Source organism: Cydia fagiglandana, chromosome 16 (genome assembly GCF_963556715.1).
Source record: "Cydia fagiglandana chromosome 16, ilCydFagi1.1, whole genome shotgun sequence".
Classification (NCBI taxonomy): Eukaryota; Metazoa; Arthropoda; class Insecta; order Lepidoptera; family Tortricidae; genus Cydia; species Cydia fagiglandana.
In genome coordinates, this window is record NC_085947.1 from 1,186,866 (window position 1) to 1,212,146 (window position 25,281).

The 25,281-nt window shown below is 37.0% G+C and overlaps 1 protein-coding gene across 3 annotated transcripts in view; it reads right to left on the bottom strand.

Annotated features, from left to right (window-relative positions):
- The window catches only part of LOC134671696 (phospholipid phosphatase 3-like), a 130,722-nt gene that overhangs the window by 101,973 nt on the left and 3,468 nt on the right, over window positions 1–25,281 (bottom strand). Inside the window, exon 1 of one of the 3 annotated variants that reach the window (XM_063529526.1) lies at window positions 11,911–12,153. The exons of the other annotated variants lie outside the window; for them this stretch is intronic. The gene's annotated coding sequence lies outside the window, so the exon portion shown is untranslated. Of the gene's footprint in view, window positions 1–11,910; window positions 12,154–25,281 lie in introns of those variants that run through there. 3 annotated transcript variants of the gene reach the window in all.

Sequence of the window (25,281 nt, forward strand, 5' to 3'; positions counted from 1 at the left end):
ACTGGTAACCAAGGTAACTTCAGGTTTAACTGGTTAACCCCGGGTTAGTGGGATGGTGCAAGTGGCGCGTAGTGTCGCTAAATTAATAAACTGCCCAATTTAAACTTTAAGATAAGTACGTCAATTAATTGATCTAGAAACGATATGATTAGATATGTCAGTGTTAAAAGTGACGTTTTTGTTTGAAGAAACGTCACATTTGACACTGGCATATCATCCATATAGGTTCTAGATCTATTAACTGACGAGGTATATTAAAGATCGAATCGGGCCGAAATTTTTATTTAAGTAAACTTCTCCTATTATTTTTAGGAACAATTCAATATCCGAAATTAAAGTAAAACTAAGAAAAGTAGCGTTCTAAAGAAGATACATACAAATTATTGTTTTTCAAGTAGGTACGCTATGGTAAACATGTTAACTTCCGCCAACTCACGGGGATTAGCCAATATTACAATCGTTGATTGAAAACACAAATCGAAACATTTTTCGTGTATTTCCGATACGTTTTTGCTTTTCGTTTGGCGTTTGTCGATGTAAGATACAATTATCATCTTGGCTAATCCCCCAGCTATTATTGAATGAATTAATGAATGAATGAAATCGTAGTCCATCTCGTTCGCACTGATGTATTGGTGTTGTTGCGATAGAGACGGAATGCAATCGAGTTGACGCAATCGCTAAACGTAAATATCAAACGCCAACTTGTGGTTAATACATTTTTCGAACCACTCGCTACGCTCGCGGTTCAATTTTGGAATCTTTCGCTTACTCGGGTATCAATATTAGCACGAGTGGTTAAACAACAACTTTGCCCCCTTATAAAACAAATAACTATTATAATATTGTACTAAACGCCTTAACCATTAAATAACTATAAAAAACCATTAAGGATCTGTTGAAAGTGTGTCACGGGTTTTAATAAAAGTATTTTAATAGACACATAAAAAAAGAAAAGGTAACAATCATAATAATATTGTGTATCACTCGGTAGCTATATTTGTTTAACCCTCGTGCCTTGAAACCCTCGCAACGCGCAATATTAAATTTTTCCAAGATTACAATTCGGAACCTTTCGCTTGCTCGGGTATCAATATTAGCACGAGAGAAGGAGGAAACAACAACTTTGCCCCCTTGTAAAACAAACTATTTTCTACTTCCATCCATTAATTTTCATTCATGTTTAACATTCGTTAAGCTCTTAATGAATGTCACTGCCATCATCCACATTAATTTGAAAGCTCATAAACCTTATTGGGAAGACAATAAGAACCACCTATGGTCGATCAAAAGTATTCATTGGTTACTGTACGGATACCACCTGATGGAGTTATGCAGTTATAAACCCTATTGGGAAGACATAAGGATTACCTATGGTCAGTCAAGAGCGGTCATAAATGTCATAATTGGTTACTGTACGGATACCACCTGGAGTTATGGAGTTAACGTGTTCATATAAAGGGGACTTACATGTGAAGGGTCGGAGTGACCTTGTAGAACATGGGGGAGATGGGCCTTTATTTTTTGGCCAACCTGTATATTCAATAAACTCGTGTTCCTTCCAACATTAGTCGAAACGAAATAAGATGAAAACCAAATTGTTAACAGAATCGCCCCCCTCACTCCCAGCACGATGAAGACATAGGTAAGCCATAACTAATTGACATCGTTTCCGAAGTCGGTTAATGGCGGTACTGTGTTTACATGCGCTTGTTTATATTTAAACTTGCTCGGCAATTTAGACATGTGGTTTGTACTGAAAGCTAATATTTTAATATTCGATGTAAACTTTGGGTCAATATTTGACAATTTGATTACGTATTATGTAAAATAATGCAATATTTTTAGTCGAGTTTTGGTACTAGGAAATGTACAAATTGTTTGTTTACTTTTATTTATAGTATTTTATGCAACCGTTGTTCAAAAAAGTTCAAGAGAGGTCAAAAAAAGACGAGTGGCGTGAATTTGAGGCGAAGCCGAAAATTGTTAATAAAGACGCCACGAGTTTTTTTTTTTACTCAGTTAAACAACGTTGCATACAATACTTTTTCTACGACCAAGCACTTACTTTGAAATAAAATTGAAAATTTAAAAAATCTTTTAAATTAAAGAAAAATGGAGGGCACGGGCGGGAAAAGAATGAAAGAATGAATGAAGTTAAAAAAACATGTCTATGGTTCACTTATTGGTAGAGATGACATTTAAAATAAGGTTGGCAACACCGTATTTCATTCAATATTTTTAAGTGGTCATCACACGCCAAAAAGATACTGCGTGTATGCACAAATTATTTTTTGGGGAATAGACTAAAGACTTGTCTTGACAACTATAAGGTAGGGTTTTAAAGGTGTGTGCACGGCCCTTTAAATGACAAATAAAAGTACGGGAGTAGAAAAAATACCTAAGGATACAGAGTGTAGCCCCGATATTTCCAAACAATTGTTACCCTACACATACACATTGTGGTCACTCGTATTCTATTTTAAACCCAAACTCCTAGTTCACAGGGCTGCCACATCCGGTTATTAATTATATTAATAACAATTATTATAAACTACAAAGTAGGTACATTGTTGTAATAATTATGATACTATAACAAGAGTTAAGTAATGGATACGTTGTTTACTGTGGATACTTAGAATTCTATCTTTGTGAATTCTGATAGAATGCATTTTTCAACGAATACGTTTGTTAGTGGGAAAAGTAGAGTATTAAGTACGATTTTCTTTAAAAAAAACGGGGTATGTTAGTGTAGGAATTTAGGTATCTAAGTTGAAAATATTTATGTCTTTTGGAAAATATTTTTTCTTATTTTAAGAACCGGACCCCGGGAAAAAACTAATTGGTGACCCCTGGTCTAGCTAGTTTAGTATAAAATAATGCAACAAAGTTTAAAATATTTTTCAAATAACTTAGGTATAGCGATAGTTTTCATCTACAATTTATAGGTAACATTAAAATGCAAAATTTCGAAAACGTATAGAGACCGTGCGTGTTGGAGGGTCGGCTTAGTCGGCTATCTTCTGACCTGAATCAAAAAACCGGGCAAGTGCGAGTCGGACTCGCGCACGTAGGGTTCCGTACCATAATGCAAAAAAAAAAAAACAAAAAAGCAAAAAGAAAACGGTCACCCATCCAAGTACTGACCCCTCCCGACGTTGCTTAACTTTGGTCAAAAATCACGTTTGTTGTATGGGAGCCCCATTTAAATCTTTATTTTATTCTGTTTTTAGTATTTGTTGTTATAGCGGCAACAGAAATACATCATCTGTGAAAATTTCAACTGTCTAGCTATCACGGTTCGTGAGATACAGCCTGGTGACAGACGGACGGACGGACGGACGGACGGAACATTCTATAGTTCGTTTTTTTAGCATTGTCTTGTCGTTGACATGTCTTTTAATTGAAAACGCTTTTTAAGTAAAAAGTTAAAAACCAAAAACTATTACTTATGAAAGCAGAAGAATATAAATGATCGTATTATATTCATAATTGTTACATATTTGCCGACTTATTTTTAAAATGTGTTTTTCAATTAAAAGACACATCAAGATTGTTTACCTTTATTCTAATGCTAAAAAAAACGAGGTATAAGCCGGTGCTAACCCCTACACTTCACGCTGACTCTATCTCGCATAGTAGGGTCTGCCATCTAGTGGCTTAAATCTAAAAAACCGGACAAGTGCGAGTCGGACTCGCGCACGAAGGGTTCCGTACCATAATGCAAAAAAAAAAAACAAAAAAAAGCAAAAAGAAAACGGTTACCCATCCAAGTACTGACCCCTCCCGACGTTGCTTAACTTTGGTCAAAAATCACGTTTGTTGTATGGGAGCCCCATTTAAATCTTTATTTTATTTTGTTTTTAGTATTTGTTGTTATAGCGGCAACAGAAATACATCATCTGTGAAAATTTCAACTGTCTAGCTATCACGGTTCGCGAGATACAGCCTGGTGACAGACGGACGGACGGACGGACGGACGGACGGACGGACGGACGGACAGCGAAGTCTTAGTAATAGGGTCCCGTTTTACCCTTTGGGTACGGAACCCTAAAAACGGAAACTTGACGTAATTCTTCGCGCTTCTGTGCTGCCGTCTACAGTTCATGCACGCTCTCATTGAGAATAACAGCTGTCATCGAACGAATGAACTGTCAAAAATATTATAGTTGAAGTGAACTGACATTTATGCCAACCTTATTATTCTTATTAACACCAGAGGGGCTACCGCAAAAACCGAAATTCGCAAATTGCGGGGATTTTTCTCTGTCACCAGAAGCAATTACGTGTGCTTCAGAAAGTCGTAACGAAACATTTCTTAAACGACATACCTATGTAGGTAGGTACATTATACGACATACCTATGTAGGTAGGTAAGTATACACGATGAAATTTAATCGGTGATCAGGAACAATTTTTTTTTAATTCAATCATCGATGGCGATCATTTAACTATGGGACTAACCCCGAAATCACAATAAAAAATTGGCTGTTTCATACATTTCGGCTGGACCGATATTGATATTTTCTATGATAGAGTCATTTTATTTCCGCGATTTCGGGGTTGGTCCCAATGTGATCGCCATCGATGACTGATTTAGAAAAGAATTGGTTCGATCACCGATTAAACTTTACCGTGTATACCTATATCACAGTTGCGTTATGTTGGCTACGCGGGTTGTTGTACTATTCTTTCTAATACCACTTTACTCTGCGCTCCTAACTGCGTAGGCGCACGTTTGTAAATCAGTAATCGTCGGCGCAGTTAGCAGTGACTGACAGACGGACAGCTGCTCACATACAGGGTGATCACGGTGTCGGTGATGTCTTAATTAAAAAATAGTTGTACACATATGTGTCGTATGTGTGTGTTTGGTAAAGGGCGATAAATATGTACAGCTGTAGTGCAATAATTTTTTCCATCGTATTTTCATGGAAACGTACGAACGTGTCTTGCTATTTCAGTCAGTCTTGGTTCAAAAAGTACTGAGGTTGACTGAAGTAGCATGAAAAATGCGAACGTTTCCGAGAAAATACGATGGAAAACAATTATGTACTATATCTGTATATTTAAATCTGATTTTCAAATTTCGAATGCGGTACGGTATGCTCTACCATTCCATCTAAGAACTCCTAAAGGGGCCCACTGATTAACAGTCCGCCGGACGGTATCGGCCTGTTAGTTGTTCGGAACTGTCAAAATTTTGTTCTAACTGACAGGCCGATACCGTCCGGCGGTCTGTTAATCAGTGGGCCCTTTTACTCCGCGCTAACTGCGCAGACGTTTGTAAATCAATAATCGTCGGCCATTGCGCCGTTAGCGGTGACTGACAGACGGACAGCTGCGCGCATACAGGGTGATGCTTTGTTACTCTTTATTGCACACCTCACACACTTATGTGTAATGATTTATTAATATTTAAGAATTAAATTTGTCGCTCAACAGATTTTGAAAGATTCTCGTTGGTTGGTGTAGACGGTCGTTCTTCTCCGATCTTTGAATTTCGAATTTACGTCCGTCTGGACATACAGATACAGATGTAGTGCTTGTTTTTCGTCGTATTTTCTCGGCATCGCTCGTATTTGTTACTTCAGTCAACCTCAGTACTTTGTGTACCGAGACTGACTGTACTATTTCTTTTTATTGATAATAACATGTTAATATAAAACATGTCTACCACAATACAAAGATTCGCCAAACTGCGGAGCTGTTTGTTGGCGATGAGTTCGCTCTTTTTATAAGTACATCAAAATAGCAAAACACTTTCGTACGTTTCCATGAAAATACGATGGAAAATAATTGTGCACTACATCTGTACCACCCTGTATGCTGCATGAAGTTGTATATCTATAGTTACAACTAAGGCGTGGAACAGTGGGAGATGCCTCAATAAAGACATTAACTTGTCTCAAAAACAACTAAATAAATCTTTCAAGGGCTAATGTATGCATTTGTTTCGAAGTAAACTATTGCATCAGCTGTTTGATTTAAATAATAGTTACGATTATGGTTAAGTAGCAATTTGTTGATGCTATCACGTATACTGTAACAGTCAGTCTCGGTATTTGTACCGAGACGTACTTTTGAGTACTGAGGTTGACTGAAGTAGTATTGATACGAACGTTTCCGAGAATACGATGGAAAACAATTATGCACTAAGTATATCTGACTTTTTTTGTGTCAAATTAAGGGTATAAGTAAAGGTTTTATCTTAAAGCACGGCAATAGCGTATTTTCCTACTAGTCAAGTCAGTCGTATTTTTTTTAAACTGTCAAAATGATTTGCTAATATGGAATTTATATGAAATATTACATCGTGACGTCACGGTCAACTCACCTACTTTTTATATTTCTATCCGATTTATTAATTAGAACTATATTTCATGCATGGTGCATTTTAAATACAGCATAATACCCTATTCAATACCAAAATTCGACAGGAACAACTCTAAAACGGACAAAGTCGCAGGCAGAAGAATCTTGACCATTAAATCCTACCCATAACTAAGAAATAACGGTATTCCAATACCTAAAGGTCCGGTAGTAAAACCTAAGTGGCTATTAAAGAGACATAACGTTCCGGCCGTTGACCCCTCGAGGAAGCCTCCTTATCAACGTTGATAAGAGTGATAGGAGCCTTGACCTGCGGTAAGTTCAATTGTACAGAGGTAAGGTAAGTTAAAAGACCTGCTAATATTTAATTTTATCCTTAATTACACAAACGGGTCTATCGTGATATAATTTCAATGTTTTTACCTTAAATTCCGACGTTTCGTCGTCGCATCAGCTGTGGTCACGGAAAGACTGAAATATCTCATCAAATGTCATTAACTAAATGGATATATTAATAAAACACCCCTAAACTATCCGAAATTAGTCTATAAAAATGGAATGGTAATGTAATTTAATGGTTGGAATTTAAGGTAAATACAATGAAATTATATCAGATCATTATTATGGTCAGATGGCAGTCGCTTTCGTAAAAACTAGTGCCTACGTCAAATCATGGGATTAGTGGTCAAGCGGACCCCAGTCTCTCATGAGCCGTGGCGAAATGCCGGGATAACGCGAGGAAGAAGGAGGAGACAATTAAATTATATCGCGGTAGACCCGTTTGTGTCATTAAATAAAAGTCATACTAACTTTTTGGGCTCACCGCTGTATGTACAACGTAGGTGTCAAAGATCCTATTATTTTTCGATGTAAGGCCTTTATATTATGTGTTTATCTTTTATTCTTTCACTCTACGTCTAAAATGGATTTAATACTGATCATAATAATGCCATGGCGATTCAATACAATAGCAAACACATGTTTTTATTTAAGGTTATGTTTATTTAAAAACTGTTCGCACGTGACGGAAGTCGTAAACTGGTATTTATGTGCAGCCTATATGTAAACATATATTATGTTTATGTGTTTATATTGCAAGTATAAACCGACCATATAAAGTAGAGCGGAAACTACTAAACTACGAGCCGATAGTGGCGAACAGCGCTAATCGGTTCGGTAAGAAAAACTCTCTGAATGGAATTCAGTCCGATGTAGCATTGTACCAAGAAGAGGTTTCCAATGTTACCAAAAGTCTACCTCTATTGGAGAAGTTCTCAGATATATTTCATTTAGCAAATCATGAAAACATGTCTAAGATCTTAGATATTCCTTCTGTCTTGAATTATTAGTTTTTTGAAAAAATCCCACATGAATCTTTCAGAATAGAAACTTGCTTTGCTTTAAATTCATGTGTTTCCAGAAACTTCCAAAAATGTTCCTGCAATTTTGAGGATGTTCTTTTTAAAGTAACATGGTTGAGTGAGTAAAAGACACCGTTGACTGGTATACCTACTTAGACTAATTTATTAATTTTGCACATTTTCTAATCTGGTCTAACAGAATAAAGGGGTATCCAGACGGAACTGATGAAATCAGTCGCTTTTTTCAGGAAAATAATTGGTCAATCTCATTTAGCGTCCACACGTACACAAATTAAATCATCAATTTGCATTCTACTATGAAAATTGGCATTTTTGTGTCCGCCCCTGCTGATGTGATCGGGGAATCAAATTGGTATCGTCCTTGTTCGATCGGAGAATTTCATCAGATTGGCGAAAAATTGTCTCGTCTGGATACAGCTTAACAGACATAATTTAGGACAGATAGCAAAGTCATGAAAGGTAGGTAAATTATTCGTTAAAAGGAAATGTTTTACAAAATGTACCAATTATTATATTAAAAACAGTCAAATAATAATATAAATAACTAACGCCAAACAGAAAAATCGTGTTTCCGCATTCACTAAAATAAAAAATTAGGTAGGTAGGTACTTACATGATTATAAAATTTTAATCTGGGGTTTATGACGTTTATAGCGTGATAAAATCCCGTCCGATCCGGCGGAAACTATTAAAATCGCTAATGAATATACCACTTGGCTGGAGTAGAGTATAGGTTGAATATTAACTTCGTTTTTTATTAGACTTCGAGCAAAGTTATGTTATGATTTTAGCAGTTTATCCCTTATATATACATATCACTACACGTTATAAGTCCCCCGCCGCGTTTGTCTGTTTGTGTATGTATGTTCACGATAAACTCAAAAACTATAGTTCGTTTTTTTTAGCATTAGAAAGAACTCCACAGAAGTAAGCGTACAGTTTTTATCAGGCTCTTTAATTGTTAATAATTATTGAATTATCTAATGTAGCACGGTCAATACATATAATTTACTTCAAATTATTACCGCTAAAAGTGCCGGATTTGGAACCACAAGCTTACTTCTGCGAAGTTCTTTCTAATGCTAAAAAAAACGAACTATATTGAACGAATTTTAGTTTTTGACGACTGTGATTTAAATTCTTATAATTTTGGCTTAGGCAAAGTTGGACTGTAATTTATTTCATGAAATAAATACTTAATCTAATCTAATCATCTGGTTTTCACCTATCAATAGAGTGATTCTTGAGGAAGGTTTAGGTGTATCATTTGCTACCCCGTGCGAAGCTTATTAGTAGCTTATTAATAATTATTATACATAAATGCGAAAATAATTTTGTCGGTCTGTCTACCTTTCTGTACCTCTTCAGGCTTAAACCGATGAAGCATACACACACACATGTTCAGTTATAGGTGTTGTTAGTAGCTTGGTTTCACAAAGAGTAAAAACCACAAAACTTCCGCACTTTACCGCGGAAAGGAAACTCATTGTGCTAAGTTCAATCTTAAGATTCTTAAGGAAGTGTAAGCATGCCTTTGAATCTTAAAATTCTTAAGATGTAAGGAGACGCTTTAAACTTTCTTTATAGTTTACTAGAAAAGGAAGCATTACTTCCAAATAGTTTTGAGTATGAGCTAGCTTGAACTCAAATAGAACTTTGACTCTTAAAGGTGACAGTCCATTTCCAACGAGAGCAGTACTACCATTCATTTTACTATGGAAATTGACAATAACACCGACGCGTTCGTACTAGTAGTGCAGCTGCGGTCAGAAATGGAATGTTACCCTTAGGCGGGATTCCACCAGTGTCAGTGTGCGGCACTGTACGGCACAAGCATATTCAGCATATGCTTTGCTTTGCTTAATATATATTAAGCATAAATATTTACGTGTAAATCCTTTAAACGTACGAATATCAATTAAGTTTCGATGGTTCGTTAAGTATTTGTAGTTTCAACAGGAAACAAAGTTTCCGCATAGTTTCAAGTGTGAGCATTGATTCGGAAGGAACTTTAACCTTTGTTTACCATGATAGATGATGAAGTGAGCGGAAAATATTCAGAATGTCGAAAACACACAGCGATTTCCGTATTAGTTTTTTCTGTAATCGTATGTATAATACTCGTATTATTAAATAAATAATTTTATTAGGATTAGATAGCAAGAAACAATAGTTGTTTACGATACAAGTGCGGAAAAGAGGAAATTCGAAACGAGTGTCGATAAATTAAAATTTAAAACACAACCGAAGGGAGCGTTTTAAATCGACACGAGTTGCGAATTACTTATTCGCACGTGTATCGTACAACGTTTTACAGTACACAGTACATATGGCCCTTTAAACTTTTGACATACGCACGAAAAGTGCTACTTCTCGCACTAATGCGGGAAAATAGGGCCTTTTCTTAGTCGTTATAGGTACTCTTTGCAGAGTGTCAGTTGCAGAGTGTCCGTTGCAGAGAGATATGTACTGTAATTTGCTTGCTTCGCATAAAATTATAGTTTAGCAGACGTTGTTGCTAAGCTGTAGCGGGTGAGGCGTTCAAAATAAACTAATCACGACCTTGTTGATAGGAGTCTCACAAACCCGCCGCAAAAAGCCGCTCCCATACAATCAAAGTTACGCTCTCATTTTAGTTATTAAAAATTATTAAGGCGGGTTTCCACCAGTGTGCGGCAGAAGTATAGTTCGTTTTTAGGGTTCCGTACCCAAAGGGTAAAACGGGACCCTATTACTAAGACTTCGCTGTCCGTCCGTCCGTCTGTCACCAGGCTGTAACTCAACAACCGTGATAGCTAGACAGTTGAAATTTTCACAGATGATGTATTTCTGTTGCCGCTATAACAACAAATACAAAAAACAGAATAAAATAAAGATTAAGTGGGGCTCCCATACAACAAACGTGATTTTTGACCAAAGTTAAGCAACGTTGGGCGTGATCAGTACTTGGATTGGTGACCGTTTTATTTTTGCATTTTTTTCCGTTTTTTTTTGCATTATGGTACGGAACCCTTCGTGCGCGAATCCGACTCGCACTTGCCCGGTTTTTTTTTTAGCATTAGAAATAAGGTAAACAATCTTGATGTGTCTTTTAATTGAAAAACACATTTTAAAAATAGGTTACGGCAAATATTTAACAATTATGAATCTAATACGATCATTTCTATTCTTCTGCTTTTATATATAATAGTTTTTGATTTTGAAAAAGCGTTTTTCAATTAAAAGACTTGTCAAGATCGCTTACCTTCTTGCAAGTTCTTTCTAATGCTAAAAAAACGAACAATAGGTATATTCAGTACAAAAATGCTTGACCCGCACACTGGTGGAATCCCGATTTAAAAAAAGAAAATGTATTGTATTGAGTAGAAGTTCGCTCGAAAATCTTTGTTACAAAATTTGTTTTCTCTTTGTTACAAAATTACAATTAGAATTTTCACGTGGATTTTCATGTGAAATATTTCTGAATGTCGTTTTAAATTAAGAGCGTGACTTTGATTGTATGGGAGCGGCTTTTTGAAGCCGATTCGAGTGACTTTTAAATTAATTCCATGGCAAGAAAATTTCCATTGCTTGGTTAATAATATTAACTAATTTTATAGTTATTTTTGATATTAATGACAGAAACCATTAGTTATTAATTAGCTAATGAAGATCGGTATGTTTGTTTTATTTTAATTGCTTCAGATAATAAACGCGTCACCAATGAAATGTCTATTCACATCATTTTTATCAGTTATTGTAATTAGATGTAATGCTCTGATTTTAAATAAAAGAAGTTTTTTCTATACCACGTCTGATGGTAAGCGGTCACCGTAGCCCGTAGTCCCCAGTAAATCCAGGGTTGTTATATGCGCGTTGTCGACCCTTTTTTGGTAGGTTAAATAAAATTTAAAATAATTAATGTTCATTTTGACCACTTGATTCAATGTTATATTATTAACCTGAACTATAAGGTAAATTACTTACTTACATAATTCTTGTATTTCTTGTTAGGCAGGTATTTTTCAATAATATAAAATAAAAACTTAAAAAATTATAACGGGGCACAGAAAAAAATATGTGTTTACATTTTAAAAATCAATGAGGGTATTTGGAAAAACTATTATTTATAAATAAAAAATATATTGCATTTTAAATAGTACACTATACATTCACTAGTATCTAAACTAAATTAAATGAGAATAATTAAACTCACCAAAAAGTTACTCCGAATTTCTATTTTGCCAACAATGGCATTTTGTAGAAAATCCCAACACCAAACAAAAAAAAAAACAAAACACAACACTAATCCAAGTTCGATTCGGAAAAACAATTCGATAATAACAGTTGATGTTGAAAATTCAAAAACAGAATTCGAATTTTAAAAGTTCGCGTAATCCGTTCGCGATCGTGAGTTCGACTCGACACGCGTTCGTTCGACGCGCTGTGCAGCCGGTAACTGACGGGCTGTTTAAGTGTTTAGATTCGATTGCACCCGTTCGGACTCTCACGGAGATTCCCGTACGTTCCACCGACTATGCTATAATCATAATCATTCTATTACGATTACATTATTTTAATCAAATACTCAGCTGACGTAATAAAATTAAATCCTAAGCATAAATTCGCTTTTACTCGCAATTTTATCACGAATTTTATAACTCTGACCTATTAAACTGTAAACGAAATAAGTGATAACCTATACAAGTTCAGCGATTGATAAAAATGCTAAATAAGATAACTAATTGCGATGTAAACAAAAATAATAGCGCGTTAAGATAATTGAAGTCCGCTACTCGACACTAGATGGCGCCAAAATACGTAATCTTTGTTGACTTGATAAGTTTATCTATTCGCCACGAGGTGGCGCTACTAGTAAGCTAATGTAAGAAAGTAGTTTGTTTACATTTCTCAATCTTGTTTACATAATAAAATACGCTTCCTAAACAAATTAATTTTACATAAATATTATATAACTGTTACTACAAAAGTTACTTTTAGTTGGTCAGAAGTCAGAAATACAAAATGATTACTTCAATCATCATTATCTAATGTAATTTTCTAGTAAATTACTTCGTAGAAAATCATGATGATCTCATGCGATAAGACGCCTCCGCACTACCATTACCTGTCTGTGCTTAGTCTTTTATAGTTTCTTAGGGTTCCGTACCCAAAGGGTAAAAACGGGATCCTATTACTAAGACTCCGCTATCCGTTTCCCTCCGCTATAACTTTCATGCAGATGATGCCGCTATAAATAACAACAAAATAAATACTAAAAACAAAATAAAATAAATATCTAAGTGGGCCTCCCATACAACAAACGTAATAGGTAATTTTTTTGCCGTTTTCGAGTCCGACTCGCACTTGGCCGGTTTTTTAAATAGGTACCTTTAGTTATCTTGTTCCTTTCTTCCCTATTAACTCCATCGTCGCCTTAGACGGGCGGAACGAAATTGTAATTTGACCTTTATAGACGAAGCAATTTAGCGAATTAATATAATATTATATCTGATGGCATGCTGAATATAAGCAAATTATGCACCAAATAAGGCCCGGTCCTTAAGCGTGCTAACTTACAAAATTTAATATTTTTGTAAGTGTGAATAGATTCAAATTTTGTGTCCAAGTCCGCTAGTATCATAGACAAAACTGCAAGTTCATATTAAACTTATGAAACAATTAAAAAACGGTGGGACTTATTTGGCGCAGGTATCTTACATAATTCTCTTAAATATTTGTTATGAATGATTCCTGTAGGTGTGCGTATTTCCTCTTAAGGTAAGGCATCACTATACCTTATAAAATAAAGTCCCCCGTCGCGTCTATCTGTGTGTATGTATGTTCGCGACGTTCGCGATAAACTTACATTTGTTATGGTTTTGTGTAACCCGTGCGAAGCCGGGGCGGGTTGCTATTGTTGCTAATATAAAATAAACGGAATCAAGTCAAACATAGGAAATGGATACTTAATAACATTAAAAAATATTGCCAACATAACGAGCGGCAGGTCTATTAAGCCAGGTTTACACGGATGTTTACCCAAGCATGCCAGTTGACAACGGTATCAACTTTCAACAATTTTCTACCGGCGAGTATACGGTAGTACCTCTACGCATAATAAAATGCTAAAAGGTATCTATAGGTACTCTTAAACTATGACTTTATACGTCTAACGGACAGACAGACGGACGGACATGGTGACTGTTAGCTGCTGCGGAACCTTACGAATAATATGCAGAAAGAAAGAATGAAGAAAAATTTAATTGCGTACGCTGAGACAACCCTTTACTAAATCTGCTTTTCGGTGCAGGCAAAGAAGGCCCGGTTTTTAGGATTGCGAACTTCCAAAATTTCATATTTTTAAAATTCAAAGTTCAAATTTTGCGTATGTCCGAAAGTCACATAAAATAGAAAATAGCGTTGGGCTTTCTTTGTGCAGGTAGAGGTAGATATATGTAGTTGGTCAAACCAATTTGTCAGTCAGTAAGAACCAGGAAAACTATACTCATCCTTTTCTTTTGGGTGCTAGTACTAGTGTAAGACAAGATAGTATGATTGTCTCTGTCTATGATTGAAATGACACAGTCCTTTGACAAACTATAAAGTGTTATGTTTATATTGTTGCCAAGCGTGTTTATATGTTACAAACATTGGCTCTCACTTTACACTCTGTCAAGCCAAACCCGTTTTATCTCGATAGCCTAGATTTCACTAAATACTCAGTAATTGTGCGAGATCTCAAGCGCTCTGACAATTTATAAAACTTGGCTGGTTGGAACGACTTAGGCAGAAACGAAATCGCAGAGCTGCTAGACCACCCCAGGAGTCAAGACACGTCTGTGATCGATGCGGCAAGATGTGCCGATCGGCTATTGGTCTATTCCAGGGCTCTCCAAACCCCGGCCCGCGGGCCAAATCCGGCCCGCGAAGCGTTTCAATCCGGCCTGCCGACAGCGATCCAATCCGGCCCGCGGGAGCCAGGCTCCAGGGGTTGAAGCCCTAACAGACCAGATACAACCCTCCCTCCCCTCGGCGCCAACGGTGGCCCGCGCGAAAGTTCTGAGGCGCAATATGGCCCTCAGGTAAAAAAGTTTGGAGACCAGGGTCTATACAGTCATCGCAGTCGAAGTAGGCTGTAGACTATACCTCCTCAAAATACCTTCTTTAGTTGCTGCAACTATCACCTGCAAAGATGCTGTGGCCAATGATGATTGTTGACTGACAATTTATAAAACTTTTGAGATACTATCTAATAACTTTTTGTTGAATGACAAACTTATCTATATAAAAAACAGTTGCTCTTTAGAAAATTGACTACTGGTACCTTTTTATTAAAAAACTGCGCTCTTTTGCCGAGAATGTATTTTCTTTTTGATTCATTTATACCTATTAACCCTTTACCAGGCTAAGGTATAATGTAGGTATCGTTTCTTTTATTTTAGGATTAATTTTATTTTGTTTTAGTTTATTTTAACAAGTTATTTTATATTCAACGGTATCGGTATATCGGTATCGGGATAAGGATAAGAGATGCAACTGAAAGTGATTTAGGTACACTCAGATGCAGAGAGAACTGCTAACAAATTTCTATACAGTTTCACCTCTCTCTGCAACTGACTGTACCTAATTATTTTAATATGTATTATTAGCTTATAACCGTAACTTTGTCCGAGTGAAATTACCAATTCCATAGTTATTTTTAGGGTTCCGTACCCAAAGGGTAAAACGGGACCCTATTACTAAGACTTCGCTGTCCGTCCGTCCGTCCGTCCGTCCGTCCGTCCGTCTGTCACCAGGCTGTATCTCACAAACCGTGATAGCTATACAGTTGAAATTTTCACAGATGATGTATTTCTGTTGCCGCTATAACAACAAATACTAAAAACAGAATAAAATAAAGATTTAAATGGGGCTCCCATACAACAAACGTGATTTTTGACCAAAGTTAGCAACGTCGGGAGTGGTCAGTACTTGGATGGGTGACCGTTTTTTTTTGCTTTTCTTTTCGTTTTTTTTGCATTATGGTACGGAACCCTTCGTGCGCGAGTCCGACTCGCACTTGCCCGATTTTTAATGGATAAAAAAATATTCTATGTATTTCCCTAGTTTCCCTACTTAAACTATCTGCATAGCTTTCATTTAAATCGATTCAGCGGTTAAAGCGTGAAGAGTTAAGTGAGTTAACAGACAGACAGGCAGAATTACTTTCATATTTATATGTACCTAGTAGTAAGTATGGATTTAAGTTTTGTTTGGAGTTTCCATTTAAACGATTGTCATCTGTTTAGGCCCCTGATAGAGGTTATGAACGGACATAACGTCAATGCAATAGCCGCTATCCATAAATTACGTCATCGATTTTTGACTATTTTTGACCCTCCCCGCCTAAAATCATCCAAAAATCATGGTTCGAATGGCCCCGTTGCCTCCTACGTCTTGCTACTATCATCCGATGTCCAGACCCCCCCTCCCTCTAATTTGAAATGACGTAATTTATGAATAGCCCCATATCAGATTGTGCGATCAAGCAGTTACCTTGATCTCGACCGTTGACGGTTACGCAGCGGTTACCAGGCGTGATGGATCGCATTATCCATTTAATAATATAAACGTCTCTTTTCAACACTCAGCAATCGACAGAGACAACCACTGCTTTTATCGTGCTGTAACGTAGACAAGTGATCTTATCCGTACGCAACTGAACCAGTTTTTGCGACGGCTAAACTTGATATTGAATTTAAATTAAGTGGTATACATTTACTCGTTTTAAATACGCAGACGAGACAGCATCCTACATAATACTTAACGATAAATACGAATACAATAAATACAAATACAAACTTATGGTTATATTATAGGTACGATGACTTCAAAGCTTCTATAGACGTTGCAACAAATCGCATGCGCTGATTTAAACTTTCACGATGATTAAACATTATCAAACTGCACAACGGGACTTAATCGCGTATTTAAGTTTTAAGATTTACCTCCGACGTTTCGAGGACGGCGTTGTCCCGGTCTCGGAGAAGACCACGGCACTTCTCGATCGCATGCGATTATCGTGACGTGTGGAGAGGCCATTAATCTCACATTATGAGAATTGTGACACAATATTCTACTAACTACAGAGTAAAATTAATTTAAAAACGCTTGTTGGCTTTTGACTTAAATTTTTTTTAGAGTAAATTAGTATTTATCTATCTTTCTTAGCTTGTACATTCACTAACCCGAGATTAATCGGTTTAACTTGGAGTTACCATGGTTACCTGTACAATTTGACACTGGGTTAACGGTTTAACCGATTAACCCCAAGTCAGTGGGAGGTGAGGTGGGAGGCAAGTGGCGCTTAATCTAATTAGACATCTGTACATTTTATGGACCTTGTTAAGTTCGCCGGAAGACGCTGGATGCGGGTCGCTTCCAACCGGTACGGGAGGTCCAAGGGGGAGGCCTATGTTCAGCAGTGGACGTCTTATGGTTGAGATGATGATGATGATGATGACATGTTATGGTCAGTTCAGTACGGATATGATGGTCGTTCTTGTCTACGTGACAGCGTGATAAAACGGTGTCCGTCACTTTCTATCCCACGGTGTTAAACAGTGACAGTTATTTTATCACGTGGATAAAGATGGATAAAGCTATCCATAATACGCGCCGGCTGGTTATTCGATCCTTGTAAATATTCTTGTGCAGTGCAGCAGCAAATATGCGTGTAAATATTCGTGTGTTGGCACTGGCAGCGTGACGATGGCGGTATTGTCGTGTAAATGGCAGGAAACGGCGTTGACCCACTCCTTTGTGTTGCACTGTTCCCAATACGAGTGGCTATTGCTATTGACTAGTCCATGCCCCGTAGATAGCATGTCAATCGCTAACGCTACGTAGCGATCGAAACGCAACTGTCTCTGTCACACTAATATGGAAGAGTGATAGAGAGACACAAAGCGATTCGATGGCGAAGCGCAAGCGATCGTCACCTTGGCTAGGCCGGCAGGCCCCGTACTGTAGACATATCAATCGCTAACGCTACGTAGGAAACGAAACGCAATTCTCACTGTGGCACTAACATGGAAGAGTGATAGAGAGACAAAGCGATTCGGTGGTGAAGCGCAAGCGATCGTCACCTTGACTAGGCCGCCAGGGGTCGGCAGTCCGCGGCTCTTTGAAGGTACAATTGCGGCTCTTTAAGCCACACAGAAAAGCAACGCGAGAGTTCTTAGACCACTAAAAACAACACTGGCTTTTTAAGTTGGTTTTTGCCGATTCCTGTACGGATGATGGTCGTTCTTGAGTACGTGTCACGTGACAGCGTGATTTTTTTTAAAATCTTTATTTAACGAGCTTATAGTCTAAAAGACGATGTCGCTCAATAATACACATCAAGAAATGTTCTTACAATAAAACATTTAAAAGCTAAACAGTTCATTATTTTCGTCTTCGGATGCCCATCATCACCATTAGCTAGGGTTCTAAGTGACAAAAAAAGGTCGAACCTTTTTTTTCTTGATTAAAGCATGAAACTTGGCACAGTTGTTCCTTATATCAAACCAAGCCGATTTCGATCGGTAGCCCGAAGGAGCCCCCCCTCTGGGGCCCGAGAGGGGGGTGGGTCAAAGTACCGCTCGCCCGGCTTCATTCTAAAAATTCTAACAGGCCCCGTTTAGCTAATAGGTCATATTTGGTATCAATTTCGGATAAATCAATAACGTTGAATTTATTTCTGGTATAAAAAATTAGCAATTTGTAGAAAAAAATTAAAAAAAACTCAAAATATCTAATTTTTCAAGTTTAATTTTTGTTTCTTATTTATTGTCAGAATTAAACTGCCTGGTTTTTCTACATTGAAAAAATATGACGATAAAGCCTATTTAATGCAGATTTTAAAAACATAACTTTTACATATCTTCATTAAGAGGAAATTGCATTAAAAAAAACTTATATCGTCTCGCGCCGGTGAATATCTTTTTACCGACATCGGAATCGATATAGACAACATCCGAAGTACACACTCTGGAGACCGATTAAAAGTATTGTTTATTGTTGTAGATAGATAAAGATAGAAAAGCGTACAAATATTTTCTTATGTGTCGTTCAGTGAAAAAAGGGACCTTGGAAAAAAATATCACAGAGCCTCGCGTTTGTATAGAAGCATACTCGTAGGTATTTAGTTAGTGCCAACCACTCCATGGACTCCATGGTCGCTGTTCTCAATAGGGGATATTACTGCAATGTTCTGCCGCCAGAGTGCAGCACTACCGACTCTAGTAAATTCATAAACTAACTTATACATACTGTACCTTAAACTGTTTTTTGACAAGTTTTCACAGACAATAAAATATGACATTGATGCATCAAGGCGATTTGTTAACCAGGGCCTACCGGTAAACGCGAAAATCGAAATTAAGTTATCTGCCTCTTTATCGAATATGCAAGAGTGATAGAGGGATTAGACAACGAAACTTCGATTTTTTTGTTTCGCGGCAGACCCCCAGATTGTTAGTGATTGACAGATAGTGGTAGTGGCGCTACCTACGCAGAGTTTTGCGTAATATTCCCTATTAATAAGAAGTAAACTGTAAGTATTATTTAGTCTGCTTACTTATTACATTATACCACACTTCAAAGTTGCGTCTTGTGTATTAATGCAATTCCTTCCCCCGACACATGAAAGGATACATTTCATAATTCACGTATATATGTCAGTTTCAACCATATTCTGGCCACAGCAGGGTTGTCAGAACAGTTTGGAAACAGTCATTGCTCCTTGCTTCCATTCCCAAGAAGACGGACTGAGCAAGTTTGACGACGAACTAATGTCTGATCCCAAACATCAACCACACGGTACACTGCGCGTAATGAGGCATTTATACGGCTCCCTTTTGAACAGGTATAACATTATACAACTCTTCATTTCAATATCCCGGTGTAACTTGTCTTCTTCAATATTGCACTTATTACCGAACATATAATAACTCATTTTAGTATTTTAGGGGAATGCTTTTAGCCACCGCTATTGCTCCATCTTGTAAGAGCTTGGATCCTTGTAGTGGCATGGCTGAACTCTGAACTGGTTCCATGTTTCGAACTCACTTTTTCTACCCTTTCCACTGAATGCTCGAAACAGGGGTAAGACTTCAACTCTTTTAGGGTAAATAAAAGAGTTTAGTTAAGTAGCTTACAGAATAGATAATTTTATTGGCTTAAAAATATAATTCCCTGGCCTATTGTGGATGCAATGGAGTGACATGTGATATAATTGAGTTTTCCACTGTGTTAACGTGAGCCCACAAATCCTGTAGTTGGGGAAATATTCGTACGCATGAATCTAGTCTAGCTGCTATAACTACATCGTCTGTGTCTACTGTGCTTATCAATACCTTGCAATGACTGTTTTACAGCATCTGCAACTAGGGCCATCATATGAAATGAATCGGACTCTTCATGGTTCTTGGAGTATTCGGAACCTCACGAGGAACATTACTTATGACATGTTTCTCTACACAATTTCGCGATGGCATAAATAAGGACTTATAACTCTTCGAAGTTTTGTCAACACAGTGTCTCAAAAATCATCATCTAAAATATCAGTGGTTATAAGTGAAGCTTATCATCATGGTAAATTTAACTCTTATTTCTATCGGGCTCTGAAACACCAGGAGTCTTACTCGTATTTCAAGCATTCTCTCGATCGACTTTGTAATACTGTAAGCCCAATAAGACTTGTGATAATAAGACTAGATGATATATATATGATAATATGTATTTGATAAATACACTCAAAACATCCATAGGTAATTCAGGAACAAGCTTTCACGATAAACACAAATATATGCCTTCTAGGATTTGAACCGGGTTCCCCATTTAATATACGGTGTATAAAAGTGAGATCTAAGCATAGACCCTTTTTAGCTTGGCCGATACAAGGATTCAAGCTCCTACAGGATAGAGCAATATCAGTAAATAAATAACATTCGCCAAAAGTTTATTATAAGTTCATATGATGATATGTGAAATAGCCTTGTAAAGTGAATACCTTACTGATAAAGCCGTTGCTAAATAATTAAAAAATGCCTGAAATAATTATTTACTTGAATAGACTATTGAAACAGAAGCAGCCTTATCAGGATAGAATTATATGTTTGGGGTTGGGGGTCAGACGTTAGTTCCTCTTTAAACTTGCTCAGTCTGTCTTCTTGGGAATGGAAGCAAGGAGCAGATGACTGTTTCCAAACTGTTCTGATAACCCTGCTGTGGCCAGAATATGGTTGAAACTGACATATATTATATACGTGAATGATGAAATGTACGCATTCATGTGCCGGGGGAAGGAATTGTATTTTTTAATACACAAGTCGCAAAATTAAAGTGTGGTATAATGTAATAAAAAGATTTAATAATACTTACAGTTTACTTCTTATTCATTGAGAATAGCGACCATGGAGTCCATGGAGTGGTTGACACTAATTAAATACGAGTATGCTTCTATACAAACGCGAGGCTCTATGATATTTTTTCCTAGGTCCCTTTTTTCACTGAACGACACATAAAAAATAATATTTGTACGCTTTTCTATCTTTATAATAGGATCTATAAAGGATCTACAACAATAAACAATACATTTAATCGGTCTCCAGAGTGTGTACTTCGGATGTTGTCCATAACGATGCCGATGTCGGTAAAAAGATATTCACCGCGCGAGACGATATAAGATTTTTTTTATGCAATTTTCTTTTAATAAAGGTAAGGAAAAGTTACGTTTTTCAAATCTGTATTAAATAGGCTTTATTGTCATATTTTTTGTATGAAGAAAAACCAGGCAGTTTAATTTTGATACTAAATAAAAAATAAATATTACACTTGAAAAATTAGATTTTTTATTTTTTTTTTATTTTTTTTCTACAAATTGCATTTCTTTTATATCAGAAATGAATTCTACGTTATTGATTTATCCGAAATTGATACCAAATAAGACCTATTAGCTTAACGGGGCCTGTTAGAATTTTTAGAATGAAGCCGGGCGGAGCGGTACTTTGACCCCCCCTCTCGGGCCCCAGAGGGGGGGCTCCTTCGGGCTACCGATCTAAATCGGCTTGATTTGATATAAGGAACAACTGTGCCAAATTTCATGCTTTAATCAAGAAAAAAAAGGTGTTTGCACTTAACATCCTCACTATCAAGGAACATATGTGATGAAGCTCATAGCTTAATAAAAAATTTTTGGGTCAACTTTATAACTGCTTCCGCTAACTTTGAGCTGTATCGACTAAGGTATTTGACTTATGTAGATATGTATATGCAGACATCGGAATTCAATCCGGTGGTCGCGGGTTCAAACCCCGGCTCGTACCAATGACTTTTTTCGGAACTTATGTACGAAAAATCGTTTGATATTTACCAGTTGCTTTTCGGTGAAGGAAAACAACGTGAGGAATAAGGCCTACTTTCCCCTCTGGGTTGGAAGATCAGATGGCAGTCCCTTTCGTAAAAAACTAGTGCTTACGTCAATTCTTAGGATTAGTTGTCAAGCGGACCCCAGGCTCCCATGAGCCGTGGCAAAAATGCCGGGATAACGCGAGGAAGATGAAGCAAACATCGGAATTTTGGGGGTTAAATTTATTGAACGGTGGGAGTTTCTAAATCGATCAACTGAATTAGGAGCATTCCATGAAATTGTCTACCATTTGTCCCGTACAAACGCGATTTTCTGATGATTTGCAAGTGCAAGAGTTTCGTTTTCTATGACAAATGGTCAAAATTATGCACAGAAAAATAATTGGCTACTTTAAATGGCAAAAAATCTCAACACACGAAATAAAATGCGTTTGTACGGGACAGCCCGTGGAATGCTCCATTACCGATACATTTTAACTTCCCGTTGCCCTCAGCTTTGTATGTAAGGGCCACTTGCATCATCCTACTAGCCCGGGGGGGTTAAGCGATTAAACCATTAACCTAGTGTCAAATTGTACTCGTCACCATGGTAACTCCAAGTTTAACCGGTTAATCCCGGATCAGTGGAATGGTGCAAGTGGGCCATGTTTATTATTTGTACTTATGTATTATTTTGGGGTCGATGATAAAGTGGCATATTTTATATGAAAATATGAACGCTAAGTAAAGCCGACCACTGACTAATAGGCCGCCGGACGTTACCGGCTAGGGAATGCAAATCGGTTATTTTCGGTTATTTTTTGTATGGAAATAATCGGTTATTAACCGAAACCGCGGTTACTTCCATACAAAAAATAACCAATTTGCATTCCCTAATACCGGCCTGTCAGTTAGAACAAAATTTTGACAGCTCCGAACAACTGACAGGCCGATATCGTCCGGCTGACTGATAGTCAGAGGTCGGCTTTAGGAAATAATGATGGTGAGTTTCAAAAATCTCCTTAAAATATTGAAAAAAATAGGTCGAGTTTAGGCACTTTTTCTTATTTTCAATAGATAGAATTATTTTGAACATATAATATGTAGGTAGTTTAATAGTGAGTATATAGAGACTCGTTGGAAAATAAAATATTAAAAATTGCGGTCAGAATATCATTGATAAGGATAAAATTTTAAACCTATGTGTCAGCGTCAGAAATTCTGTGGTCGCCAAAGTCATTAAATTGAAAACCATTGAAAATAGATACAAAAAAACCTACATTACAAATGTGTTTTCTAAGAATAAACGTTAAAATTATATATACATTCTTCTACTGGTAATAAATTAGTTCTAAATATTACATGTGTATTGCTAATTAAAATACGACATTCTTGGAATGCCTGACAGGTTTTATTTGCCAGGCAAAGATATTTCTCATTCGTCCTTTAGATATCTATATCTTTATCTTGTTAGTATTATTACCTTACTTAGGCTACTCAGCAAACTTCATGGCCTAATCATGGTACGAGTACGGAAAAGCTTTCTTTATATCACGATTGTATAAATTACTATATTTTATGGTACCGTATTTTTGTCATACTGTCGAACGAAGTGTGTATCTTGTAAGTATTACCTTACTTAGGCTACTCAGCAAACTTCATGGCCTAATCATGGTACGAGTACGGAAAAGCTTTCTTTATATCACGATTGTATAAATTACTATATTTTATGTTGCCGTATTTTTGTCATACTATCGAACGAAGGTATTTTAGTAGAGGTATCTAATAGATAATACATAAATATAGGTACCTACCTACCTACCTACCTACACGGTGGCTAAAAAATAACTGCATTTCCGTTGCCATGGAGGTTTAAGGACTATACTGAGCTACTTTTACTATGGGATCAACCCCGAAATCGCAAAAAGATTTACCTAATCCTAAATGCAGTATTTTTTAGGGTTCCGTACCCAAAGGGTAAAACGGGACCCTATTACTAAGACTTCGCTGTCCGTCCGTCCGTCCGTCCGTCCGTCTGTCACCAGGCTGTATCTCACGAACCGTGATAGCTAGACAGTTGAAATTTTCACAGATGATGTATTTCTGTTGCCGCTATAACAACAAATACTCAAAACAGAATAAAATAAAGATTTAAATGGGGCTCCCATACAACAAACGTGATTTTTGACCAAAGTTAAGCAATGTCGGGAGTGGTCAGTACTTGGATGGGTGACCGTTCTTTTTTTTTTTTGCATTATGGTACGGAACCCTTTGTGCGCGAGTCCGACTCGCACTTGCCCGGTTTTTTTGCCATCCCGTGCTATGGATGGCCAGACAGATATTCATTCATACCATACTACTAACATTTTTATGAACAACAATACAGTAGGCGGGCCTGACGCGTAACAAAGTATTTCCCCTATACGCAATCAGTTACGTGTAGTAGGAGTAAGTAAGTACTTACCTAGGTACTACCAGTACTTACCTAACTATCGGTCGACCTTAAGGGTTTCTAATAAGGTTTAAAGTCGGGTAACAGTGACGGTACGTTACGATACTAATGTAACAAATACTTATAAAATGGTTGTTATAACCACACAATCAGAATAAGTATTTATTTGTGTTTTGTGATTCATTCTCTATCAATAAAGGTAGCCTACAGCCTACCTACATAGGTAGGTAAGGTGACGTAAGGCGGTGTCACACTGACAAATTAAGCATTCTAAATTTAATTACAAAATCGGACAAAGTCGACTAGGATTCGCCCACCAAGGGTTCCGCACAAATTAAACTTTTTTTTTACAATCTATTTTTTTAAATTTTCCTTGTATTTGTAGTATAACATCGACATCACTTGCCAAATTTCATGGTTCTAGGTCAACAGAAAGTACCTACTTATACCCTATTTTTTTGAGTTTGAAGAGACTGTAGACCTGAGTACAATAATACGGTTTTAATTTCAACTCGATACCTCCACGGGTTATCTTGACAGACAGACACAACAAAGTGATTCAATAACGGTTCCGATTTTTCCTTTTAAGGTATTAGGTACGCCAATTATGAAAAAAATAATTTGGGGGGCATTATCTAGTTATGAAGCGTAAGCGCCATCGACAATAAGGTCCCTTACCTTATTGTCGATGGCGCTTACGCCGCACAGCGTCGCGCGGCATTGTATTTACATCGGAGCATCGTTAATAGTGGCGTAAGT